This window comes from Eulemur rufifrons, chromosome 18 (assembly GCF_041146395.1).
Source record: "Eulemur rufifrons isolate Redbay chromosome 18, OSU_ERuf_1, whole genome shotgun sequence".
Classification (NCBI taxonomy): domain Eukaryota; kingdom Metazoa; phylum Chordata; class Mammalia; order Primates; family Lemuridae; genus Eulemur; species Eulemur rufifrons.
In genome coordinates, this window is record NC_091000.1 from 35,001,272 (window position 1) to 35,014,598 (window position 13,327).

Consider the following 13,327-nt stretch of genomic DNA (forward strand, 5'->3'; position numbering starts at 1 on the left):
CCAGGTAGGGAGAGCCTCAGTGCACTGGTCTGGCCTGGGGTGATGGAGTGCAATGAATGAGCAGAATAAGGAAGGGGTCCCCAAAAGGGGCAGCAAGTGCAGTGTGTTAGATCACAAGTGGAGTGAGGAAGGCAGCCACATGCAAGGAGCCCAAAACAGGGGCCCAAGAGATTGTACCAAAGCTTGGTATTAAACAGTGTGCTGCATGCCTAGACCTTCAGTGAAAACTGCCACAGACGAAACAAGATAATACCCAGAAAAATAAAGTATGAACAAATATGTAGATAATATATAAGGTACAAACAGCAACTCATCTGCAATTAAAAGCCATGTCAGATATTAAAAGATGATCTTTATATGATTACTCACATGTAAAAGTCTTCTGTTCAAACATCATAAGCATTGTTAATATGCCATCAGTAGATCTGCCTTTAATCATTGTGATTTAACAATTGTGTATTTTTATTTTTTTTTTTTTTTTTTTTTTTTCTTTTTTTTTTTTTTTTTATTTTACAGAATCAAAGAGTCTAACAGTATATCTTATTAGATACAGTATGTCCTCATAATGTATACATTATTTCTTGTACAATGATATGAAATAATATGGGAAATATTCATGATAAATTATTAAGTGAACAGTGCAAGTTAAAAACAATAGTTTCATATTTTTTTCCCCACCCCCCCTTTCCCGAGTCAGCACCTTCAAATGTTACCACTCCCCAAACGGTGCGCAATGCACTCATTGTGTAGGCATACCCCCATCCCCTCCCCCACCCCAATTGTGTATTTTTAAAAAGATATTTGGATAAACAAAATGTTTTAAAAATATTTTATCATGATTTGATTATTTTAATACATAAAACTCTTTATAAGAAATTGTGGGTATTGTTATGTCATTAAGTATTTTTATGCCTGAATTGGCATGTGAAAAATATCTACTATGAACAAAAGCATTCAAAAATAAATATATTTGTCTTACAAATATTTACCAATGATTCAGTACTATAAGGAATATTCTGATTTTAAAGCAGGCATAACAACAAGTTATACTAAGATATGCAAACTAATTTCAAGATGATAAAAATCTTCTCTCTAAAATCTTCTCTCTGAAAACACTGTTCATTTTCCAAAAATATATTTGGGATAGACTAAGAATTTGAAACAACCAAATATTGAAACTTCTTGGTTTTTTTCATATAAATTTCATTTCAAGTCAAGAAAATAAATACATTATGAAAAGTTAATGGTATTTTTTTCAGATATATCCTGGCCATGATAACAAACTTCGTGATGCTGTTTTTGAGACTGTAGACATAGACTACAGACTACAATAAAAAAGTATAAAGAAGATGACAACTTTCTCCTTAGAAACTAAAAAGAGACAGGTATGACCCAAAAGAGGTCTATTCTCAACTTTAATTTGGAGTGTGTTTTTCAATGAAGTAAATTCTAGGGAAAAAAACCAGCAGAGACAGAGTAGGTAGACTAAGATAATTTCTAAGAAGAGGAAAGGTAATAGCAGATACTTTATCTCAAAAGGTAATATCAGCTGATAATAAATGTGAAAACTTGAAAACGTGAGTAGCCTTTTGTACAGGCAGATCTTTTGATGACATGAACGGCCATATAAAAACAGATCAGTAATTAAAATATTTTCACTAAAACTATAGATCAACAAATTCTAGTGATTTATAATGAATGGCCCAAGATCCCATCTAGCTAAAAGACTTCTGTGATCAAGCCCTCTTCAAATACATTTGGAATGGAGATCTAATTGAATGTTCTATTTAGAGGCTGCGCTATTGAAATAGGCTTTTATCAACATCAAATAGGCATAGTAATAAAATTCAACAACCAAGGAAGCAATGGAATGGAATTAAACAAAGGAAAACATACACCCACAAAGGTGAACTTAGCGTTGGAGGGCTTCAACTGCATTTTTTTTTTAATTCTGAATTAAACACAAAATGTCCAGCATAGTCTTCCCAGCAAGTACATTATTTGTTTGAAGCCAGAACGCTATTTCAATGCATTCTGATTCCTTATTTTGTTACATAATAATATGCTTAAAAAGCAACACATTGTGAGCTTGGGAACTGTTAGGCATTTATTTACCATGGTGGGTTAATCTCATTCAGTGAGGTATAGAAACTCAATAATGAGTGCTACAGTATATAAGCTAATTGCTAGGATAAAACCAAATGAATAATTACTTAACTCCAGAATGAGGCCTGCGGGAATTTTTCTTTAATAAAGGTTTAATTCACCAGTGATAATGAATGCAATCTCACATACTACTGAATAACACCATTAGCATAATGGCTATGATACAAAAACTATAATTAGAACTAAACAGAAACGTTAATTACAACCACCAAGGTACTGAATGAAATACTCTTGTTTAAGAAATTGACCTGCTTTGCTGTCATGCTTTATGGGCCCAATGATGTCTCTATAATTAAATACATATATATAAATATATATATGCATATCTATAAACATACATTAGAATACAGTCTTTATCATTCTATTGAAATCCTCCCAAGTATAATAAATATATTAATGAGAAATTTTCTAGAATTTGAAATACAAGCTAAACATAAAAATGACTAAAACTTTTCTTTTTATTGTAGTTAAATACAAACATCAATATTTGTGTTTAAAAAAATCCAATATTAGAGAGAGTAGGTGTCTCCAATTTTGCATTTTATTGGTACTAGCTCTATGAACACTAGAAGCAGTTACTGAAAATGAACAGATTAATGAAGTGTGAAATATTACTATAAGTTGGAAAATAAGTTGCATGATCAATGAAAAAGTTAAAGTACTAAATTAATGGTTCTGAAAAGACTCAATTACGATTCTTAAAACTCTTTGAGTTTCAATTATGAGACACAGAAATATGTATACAATATTTAACTGTACACAAAATAGATTTATGTACACAGATACATGTGTTGATAAGCATTTTGAAAACAAGTGTCACACTCTTTTAAACATCAAAAACAATAACTATAACAACATCTATTATACAATATCAATGGAATATGCTTAAACATATTTTCAAAAAAATAAAGCCTTAAACCTCAAATATGGTTTATTGCCAACTCTAATGGTATTGAATTTTCATAATAAAAGAATATTTTTAAGGTAGAATTTCTTTACTAGAAAATAAAAAACATCCTATGATCCAAAACACTTAAGACTAGAAAAATGTTCTATAATAGAAGCATATTCATATTTTATCCCTGACTACTCTTTATCCTTTTACTCCATTATTCAGTTTTGACTGAAGAAATATATTTCCCACTATTTTTCTATCAATCTCCTCCCTCCATTGCAAAGCATTTATAGTTTAACACAATTTTTAAGGACTCATAACATCTCCTATAATGTACCTGGAAAGTGCCTCTCTTCTCACTATCAGCAATCCCATGAAAACTATATTCTTTAATGAAAAATTACCTCATCATAATGAATATTAGAGACACACTTATCCTTCATAGTACTTATTACAATCTTCTGTGATCTGAATGATTACTTAACCCAAGTGGACTGCTAACCATAGCATCCACACTGACTGTAGCCCATGAGGAAACAGAAGGGAAACAGACACTAGGAGGAAGAATTAGCTCAGATGTATCCTTTCCTATGCTGCTCTCATATCCTCTTATGGCTAATAAAGTGTATGAGTAGAACTGATTGTTTGTAAGTTTCTCTTTTGCCATCTATCATCCTGTGGAACTGTGCCCAAAACAATTCCTAAACCTAAATTACCAGCTTTGACTTTTGAACTCCAAACTCATCTTGGAGTGTTTAATAAATTATATAACTCCTTTGTTAATTGACCAATAAAAATTATACATATTTATTGTATAAAACATGTTGTTTTGAAATATGTATATACTGTAGAATGGCTAAATTTAGATAATTATCATATGTATTACCTCACATACTTATCTTTTTTTTTTGTGGTAAGAACACTTAAAATCTACTCTCTTAGCAATTTTCAAGAATATAATACATTTTTATTAACTACGGTCACCACATTGTTCAGTAGATCTCCTGAACTTATTCCTCTTATGTAAATAAAATTGTGTATCCTTTAACCAACATCTCCAACCCCACCCCCCCAGCCCCTGGCAACCATCATTCTACTATCTATTTCTACCAGTTCAACTTTTTCACATTTCACATTGAGGTAAGATCATGTGGTATTTGTTTTTCTCTGCCGAGCTTATTTCACTCGACATAATGTTCTCCAGGTCCATCCATGTTGTCAAAAATGACAAGATTTTCTTCTTCTTTTATAAGGAAGAACAGTATTCCATTATGTGTGTGGATATATTAATATATCACATTTTCTTTATCCATTCATCCAGTGATGGACACTTAAGATTGAGTCCATATCTTGGCTATTATGAACAGTGCTGCAGTGACCATGGAGTGCAGGTATCTCTTCCACACACTGATTTTATTTCCTTTGGCTATATACTCAGAAGTGGGATTGCTGGATCATATGGTAGTTCTATTTTTAATTTTTTGAGGAACCTTTACGGTGCTTTCAATAATGGCTGTACTAATTTACATTCCCACCAATAGTTTGCAAGCATTCCCTTTTGTCTACATCCTTTCCCACACTTACTATCTTTAGTTTTTTTATAGTAGCCATTCTATCATTGTGGTTTTAATTTGCATTTATCTGCTGATTAGTGATTTTGAGCATTTTTTCATATACCTGTTGGTCATTTGTATGTCTTATTTTGAAAAATATCTATTCAAATCCTTTGCCCACTTTTTAATCAGGTTAGTTGTTTTCTTACCGAATTGACTTTCTTATACATTTTGGATATTAACCTCTTATCAGATGTATAATTGGCAAATATTTTCTCCCATTCTGTAGGCTATCTCTTTACAGTGACTATAACTCTTAAATAGGTCTCTGACCAAAGAAAGTGTCACATATCAGGGAAGGTCATCATCTTTCACAATTGCGGATGGGTTACTGAATATAGAGTGGAAAGCGAGGAAAAGATTGTGATCTAGAAAATTAGGTGTGTCAAATCAACTCTGGCACCAACGGGATGAACAATCACCCTCATTTCTTAGACACATATCTAATTGCCTTTTGGGCATCTCCAACACAATCATCTACAAACCCCTGATTGGTATTAAGTCTTCCTCCTCTTACATTTTCTACCTCAGTCAATGGAAAAACTATCAACTCAACTATTGTAGAATACTGTAAGAGACATTTTGTGGTTGTAACATTAGTGATTGCCATAAGGCCCACTCAAACATCTTGCAAGGCCTATACTACCTGTCACTTAGCAGTATCATGCAATGTGGCCTGGGAATTTCCAACCCTGGCCCAGGATGACTAAGCCTATATGAAAATGGGACCTAAAAGCTCTGGGTGCCCTAGAGACAAGGCCACTTGAGCACAGATGCAACTTTCATGAACCTTAAAATAAAGCTTGCCCTACAAGAATAGCTTAAACTCCCTTTATAAAAGAAACACCTGGTAACTGACCCAGACTTAATACAGGCATAAAAAAGAGGGGAGAATTCCACAAACTCTGAGAATGGTCTCCAGACAGAAACTTTCCTGATGGGCAATCACCTGGTTCCTGACCATACCTGGCCCATGCCACTGGCCTGCTCCTGATGCCCACCTTGTAAGAGTGGTGCCAGAATAAACTGCCTCAGTATTACACGGTGTAGAAGACTCATCAGTGACATGAATCGGACCTACAGGGAAAATTCACCCCTGGGGAAGCTATTAATAGTGAACTAGGACCACTCAAGAGCCCCAAAAGCAACAACCACCCAAGCTGAAAATCCAGAAATTTTTCTCTACACCCTTATATTTAATTGTATAACAACCTTTAAATAATTTTAAAACTTCTGTTTTTCTTGCCATTCTCAATTCTCTTTTTTTTTTCTCATTGAAAAGGAGGGGAAATAAAGGAGAAAATGATTTTCCTACAACAAAACTTAAATGAGCTTTAATTTTCCTTGAATTGAAAGAACTATTTTTAGATCAATTAAAAGACAAAACTAGGATTTTTCAAATAATATTTTAATCTGGACAGCATAATTTTAAAGTTCTTGGAAAATGTGTCACCAACTGACTATCACAAATGTTAATTAAATACTATTAGTTCATCTAACCGGTATAGAAATGCCTGTTATCACATATTAACAACCCAAAATATATTTGTTGAAAATCCCTCTATGTGGTTTGAGAGCGATCTCATGCTTCTCACATTAAGCAGCCCTGAGACTTGCCTGTCTTTCTAAAGGAAGAGAAGGAGGAGGGATCCTAATGGCTCCCAGCAATCAGTCCTTTTACCCTTGGGTGACCTCTGCAGTTTGAGAATGCGTGCATAATCTGTGAAAGATTCACCTTGGTATGGACCTTGAACCATTCTGCAAACACACAGAAAAATAAATTAAGTTAATTCAAGTGCTGTTGCTGCTGCTAACATTGTCCTTCACTGAGGAGAAAGAAAAAAGAAGGTGGGTGCGAGTGACGGGGAGAACTATAGGGAAGGAATTTGGAAATGGGACAAAAATCTACATTCTGCCAAGAGTTTGCTGGCATATAAATTTCTGAAAAGCAGAATCATAATCAAACACAAACCATCTATTTTGTGGGATAAAAATTAGCAACCATGGTTGAAGCATGTGGCTCTATCCAGATACAAAGCTTTTCTTCGTTTTTGTTTTTTTAAAGTTTGTTTTTTGCACTTTCCAGTTCATAATATATAAAAACTCCTGTCCAAACAGAGCTTGATACTACACCCACAATAAGATTCAGCCTCCTCTGTATTTTTAATTAACTCAGGCCCAGCAGTCGTTTTTAACAGCTAACATTTTATGTGAGTTACAGTATGCACACTGCTGAGACATAAATGCAAAGTAATCACTTTAATAAGTAGATATAAACATTTACAACAATTGCAACAAGTCTCTGCAACAAATAGGGACTATAAAGAAAAATAACCAGCAGCAAGCCAGGAAATAAGTCTCAATACAACTGCATGAGTATGAATGTCATTCAAAGCTCTGATCTTTTGTTGCCTTTAGTAATTTCAATACCCCAAAGTCCCTAATGAGCCTTTACTTTCAATGCCAAAAAATGAGAACCCTGATTAGAAAACAAAAACAAAAACTAAGACTTCAATTTTCATGTTTGTGTCCAAGATACCAGCTGAGAACTTAGGGCACTAGGGTGACTACATTATTTCCATAACAGAAAGAAACTACAATGCCTCACTCCAGAACCAAACAGGGCAAGCCTTCAGCACTCCACCTGCAAACAACAAGCCTTAAGATGAGAAGAAGCTTGACAGGCGTGAAGAGTAGAGAGAATGCCAATGGAGCTGGAGCCCAGTGAGGCAGGGAAAGAAGATGAGATCGGAGAGGCAGACAGCAACCACCATGTGGTAGGTCAGCACAAGAGGAACAGATGTTATTCTAAGTGTAATGAAGTCATGGGAGAGTGTCAAGCAAGGTAGTATCATGATGTGACTTAAGTATCTTAAAGATTACTTTGGCTGCTGGTTAAAGAATGGATTGTTTGGGGCCAGAATGAAAACAAGGAAAGTACCCAGGGTCTATTGTAGTAGAAGGTATGGTCTTCAGGGGTGGGACTGAAGGTAATGGCAGAAAGGATGGACAGATGAAGGAAGGTATTAGAGGAGAAAGTAAGGAAAAGGTAGAGTTAAAGGAGAGTTCCAGGTTGAGACTTGGGCATATGAGAGAATAATGGTGCCATTCACAGAGACAGGGAAAAGGGAAGAATAAAAGTTTATATAGAATTCAACAATTTTTAGGTTTCTGATCTCTACCAGGCACTCTCTACTATATACTGTGGATATTGTCATTGCTTCTTAACAGCTTATAATCTACTGTGACACAGAGCCACAAATACAGAAGCAATCATTTGGGAAAAAATAGCTAACACATAAAATATATTAAGTGTAAGCTAAGGACCAGCCTAAGAATCTCACCTAACCTCACACAAGGCCATGTTACAAGTGAGAAAACTGGGGTCCAGAGAAGTACAGTGACAAGCCCAAGGCCACCAGCTGATAAATGTTAGAGCCAGGATTTTTTTAAACCCTGAGGCAGTCTGGCTCCAAAGTCTATGACCTTTACTATACCATAGAACTTTCAAAACACATGTACATGTGGGCACATGCACACAACACACTGAAAGTTTTATGGTAAAGGTGCAATAGAATAAACATTAATTTCAATTCTAAGCATCTGGGAATGTGGAAAAGTCACTCTGAGGAGGGCAGTGTAGAATGAACCTTGATGGCTGGGCAAGCCTTTTTACAAAAAGGGAGAACAGGATTAAATTGCCAGGCAAAATCATTAGTATAAGTAAAAAATGGGTAGAATAAAGGCCCCTTGGTTATAAAATCCAAGGGAAGCTTGAGAGATTACTTCTCCTCAGATATAATTTTGCCTAAGTCATGATTTGCCAAAAAAAACTGATACCAAAAATAAATATCTACTCTAAGTTGGTAAAGCAGTTTGTCTGATTTATTCCAATAATGATGAGAATTTGACAGCTCATTACTTACATGATCCCCGAGTATCGAGTGTTCCACCATTTCAGAGGAGGAGGATATATTTAGCTACATAAGATTAAACAAATAGAGCAGGTTCATGATATCCTGCAACTGGGCAGTTTCCATATATATTGTACAGGGAACTAGAAACATCTTTGAGAAATGGCCAACAAAGTCTTCTCTAAAAGAAAAGTCAGACTGGGGAGGGTGCAGACAAAGGGAAACAGTGGGGTGAGAGGGGAATCCTGGCAAATTCTAGCCCCAGCAATAACAATTATCTAGCCTAACCCAACATGGTTCTCACTTAGTATGAGTCAGGCATTATGAGTTATAAGAATCCTGCAAGGAGGGGTCTCTGTGGTAGGTAAAATAATGGTATCTCAAAGATATCCACATCTTAATCTCCAAGATCCGTGAATATGTCACCTTAGATGGCAAAAAGAGACTTTGCAGATGTGACTTAGTGAAGGATTTTGAGATTGGAAAATTATCCTGGATTTATAAGAGGTAGGCAGGAGAGTCAGAATCAGAGAAGGAGATGCAAAGATGAAATCGGAGATCAGAGAGGAAGAGATTTGAAGCTGGCTTCGAAGAAGGAGGAAGGGACCACAGGCCAAAAAAATGCAGGCAGCCCCTAGAAGCATGAAAAAGCAAGGAAACAGATTCTTCCCTAGAACCTCCAAAGGAAGGCAGCCCTGTTGATGCCTTGATTTTAGGACCTCTGACCCCCAGAACTTCAATATAATAAATGTGTGTCATTTTAAGTGACTTTGTAGTAATTTGTTATAATGGCAATAAGAAACTAATAAAATCTGTAAATTCTCTAACTTGTTTTATTATTTTTTTATTATTGCTATTTGTTCAATATTCATTCACTTTTTTTATTCATCAAATAGCTCTCTCATGCCTCAAGGCTTGCCAAGACTTCTTTTGGTGCTTAAAAAATCATGGCAAAGAAGACAAGGTACTTGCTCCTGAAGTGCTTTCTGTCTAGTAGAGGGAACAAAAACAAGTAAGTGTACTAACGTCTTTTAAGTGATGGGGTGCTATGACAGTGGAAGGGGTGGGCAGAGAGGGAGGGGTCAGTGCTGCTCAGGGAGGAGAAGGAAGTGCTCACAAGGGCTTCATGGAGTTCCTTCCTCTGTCTCACCTTTTTTTCTTTTTTGTGAGAGTAACTACAAAATTCTGAGTTGAAAATAACTATGAAATCATACCAGAGAGTTGCAAAAATAAGGGTCAAGAAAGTGTACCCCATTCCCCATTCAATCTTTCAGAGAATGGAATGCTAAGGGACAAAACTAAGCGTGATAGCAGCTACCACCGAACTTTCTGGGAAGAGGCAGAGAAACCTCAAGGAGGGCCTGAGACTGCGAAGGCCTCTCAGGCCAAATGATTAGAAATCCAGGGGCATGCAAATATTTTCTCCCATTCTGTAGGTTGTCTGTTAGCTCTAATGATAGTCTCCTTGGCTGTGCAGAAGCTTTTTAATTTGATCAGGTCCCATTTAATTATTTTTGTTGTTACTTTGGGGGTCTTCTTCATAAATTCTTTCCCTAGCCCAATGTCTATAAGAGTTTTTCCAACATTTTCTTCTAGAATTCTTATGGTTTCATGTCTTAGGTTTAAGTTTGTTATCCATCGTCAGTTGATTTCTTTGAGAGGTGAGAGGTGCAGATCCTGTTTCAGTCTTCTACATGTGGCTATCCAATTTTCCTAGCACCATTTATTTGCATGCTACCCATCCAATAAAGGGCTGATAACTAAAATCTATATAGAACTGAGAAAAATCCACAAGGAAAAAAAATCAAACAACCCCATTAAAAAGTGGACAAAGGACATGAACAAAAACTTTTCAAAAGAAGATAGACTAATGCCAACAAACATATGAAAAAATTGCTCAACATCTCTAATCATCAGGGAAATGCGAATCAAAACCACATTGAGATATCACTGAACTCCAGTGAGAATGGCTTTTATCAAAAAGTCCCAAAACAACAAATGCTGGCGTGGATGCAGAGAGATAGGAACACTCATACATTGTTGGTGGGAACTGCAAATGAATAAAACCTCTATGTAAAGTAATATGGAGATATCTCAAAGAAGTAAAAGTAGAACTACTATTTGATCCAGAAATCCCATTACTTGGTATTTACCCAAAGGAAAAAAAGACATTGTATAATAAAGACATCTGCACTTGAATATTTACAGCAGTACAATTCACAATTGCAAAGATGTGGAAACAACCCAAGTGCCTATCAATACATGAGTGTATTAATAAAATGTGGGGTGTATATATATGTATACACACACACATACACACACACACACAGCATGGAGTACTAATCAGCCATAAAAAACAATGGTGAACTAACACCTCTTGTATTATCCTGGATGGAGCTGGAGCCCATTCTACTAAGTATCACAAAAATAGAAAAACAAGTACCACATATATTCACCATTAAATTGGTACTAATTGATCAACACTTATGTGCACATATGGAAATAACATTCATCAGGTGTTGGGCAGGTGGGAGGAGGGTGGGTGGAGGGTAAATTCACACCTAATGAGTGTGATGCGCACTGTCTAGGGGATGGGCACTGTTGTAGCTCTGACTCGGGCAGTGAAAAGACAATTTATGTAACAGTGTTTGTACCCCCGTAATATTCTGAAATTAAAAAAGAAGCTAGAGGGCTTTCAGGCACAGCACACCCAGCAAAATTAATCATTTCTTCTCTAGAATGCTAGATACTAGAGGGAAATGTCATATGTTCTTTAAAGTTTATGAAAGTAAAAACAACATTGAAATTTTATTTCACTTTAAACAAAAAAAGCAACTACAAAAAAACCTATACATACATATTTCTACAAATTGCAACTTTGTATGTTCTGATTTGTAATTTTGCTTTTAATTTTTTCCTTTTCAGTTCACAAGTCTGTATGTTATGCTATTTCCACATGATAGTGAATGATTTTTGTTCTATCACCAAATTATCATTAATGACCCAAAGTTGAATACCATAGATGCAATAAAACACCACATTCTAAAGACAACCACACACACGTTCTTGGAAAAGTTCCTAGGAGAAGTTAGAACTGGCCCTGTCACCATTACCCTATTCGCCCTCTAGGTCCACCCTGTTCAGACAGAACACTAGCAACGTAAAGTAGTCTATCTGGAGCAGTGAGGGAGTCATCTAGGAGGAAAGCAACTTGTTTTTCTCCTCCTTTCCCCACAAAGGAAGGTAGAAGTATGCTTCTCCCACACAAAACCAAGTGATTACCTATAAAAACTGGATGAGGTTGCAACAAAGAGAAACCAACATTTTATCTCTGCCTATGCAGTAGACTTGCTCTGTGACTCCTGGACCAAAGGAGAAAGAATTGAGGGAAGTGGTAGGAGGAGAGGCAGGAGTCGATGGTGGGACCTGCCACCACTTCCACTATAGTGTGGCAAGGATTTCATGTTTCTGGCACATTATGTTTACTGTGGAAAGCAGCCAGGCTTGGGCTGCCTTGCAGATATTTCAACCAAGAAGACTGCCTTCTGGATACCAGGATCCCAGCAGCCCTGCTACAGCAGACTCTGAGCTGTACCATCAGCCAGGGCAGAAACTAAGAAGAAGCCATGCTGGACCTATCTCCACTACGAGGAAACTGCAGCAGGGAGGCCCTCCTAGGGTGCACAGAAGGACACACGCAGCTCATAGAGAGCAGTCAAGTAAAAAATATCTTCATGAATTTTCTCTAGTCCTCCCACCACTTCTCCCCACCCCAGCCCCATGCTCCGACTAGAAGGGGAAGCAGAAGAAGAAGAGGGCACAGCTGGGGATATGAAAAAAGCACAGACCATGCCCACTCCCCTTAGGATTCCAGCCAGGGCCCACCTGGCTGGGTCAGAAAGGGATGGGGTATGTGGAAGAAACAGAATTGAAGCTATGCACTGGAATGTACACATTGGATTTTTTTTAAAATAAGTGGGAGGACAAGAAAGCCACAGATCTGTCTAAGAAATTGTTAAGAGACTGAGAGGGGGCCTATTTGAAAGTGGTGAATGAAGAAATAAACAAAAATAGATGTTCTCCACCAAGTTCAAACTGTTAAATAACTAGTGTTTACCAGCATATTTGGGTATTTTGAGAACAATTTTACAAGTGAGATCTGGCTAGAAATAAGGTTTGAGACTATAGTTTAAGCCCTCTTAAAACAAGCAGAGAAAGCACATATTCAATCTTCCCAAAGTCCCTGAAACACTGACACAATTTCTGGCTCCTAGAAAGCAGAATGAAGGTGGGAGGATGTTATGCAGAGAATAGGAAATGTTAGGTGCAAATGCTTAAGTGAATATCATATATTACTCTAAGTTAAAAATATACACACATGCATATACCTGTTCCTTTTTCTACAAACAAAAATACAATCACCACAGTTTTATTTAGCTCTTTTAATATTCTCAAGAAAACAGTATTTTTTCACCAAAATGTTAGGGAAAAAATAATTTGCCTTAGGAAAGGAGGATGTAAACATAATAACTCTAATTTGGAAAGATACTGAACCTGTATTTATTGGCTAATCAAATATATTGTAAAACCAGAAAGACACAGCAATATTTAAAATCTAGTTGATTACCTTTTGGAGGCAGATGACTAACAGCTTACCTTAGCAAAGTAAACAATTGCTACCAGAGAATTTTTTTAAAAGAGACAGTTCTTATTTATTATCTAAGATAACAGCTATATAC

The 13,327-nt window shown here is 36.2% G+C and overlaps 1 protein-coding gene across 1 annotated transcript in view; it reads right to left on the bottom strand.

Moving 5' to 3' along the window:
• IQCM (IQ motif containing M) overlaps positions 1–13,327 on the bottom strand; it is a 310,674-nt gene that overhangs the window by 99,211 nt on the left and 198,136 nt on the right. The window lies entirely within an intron of this gene.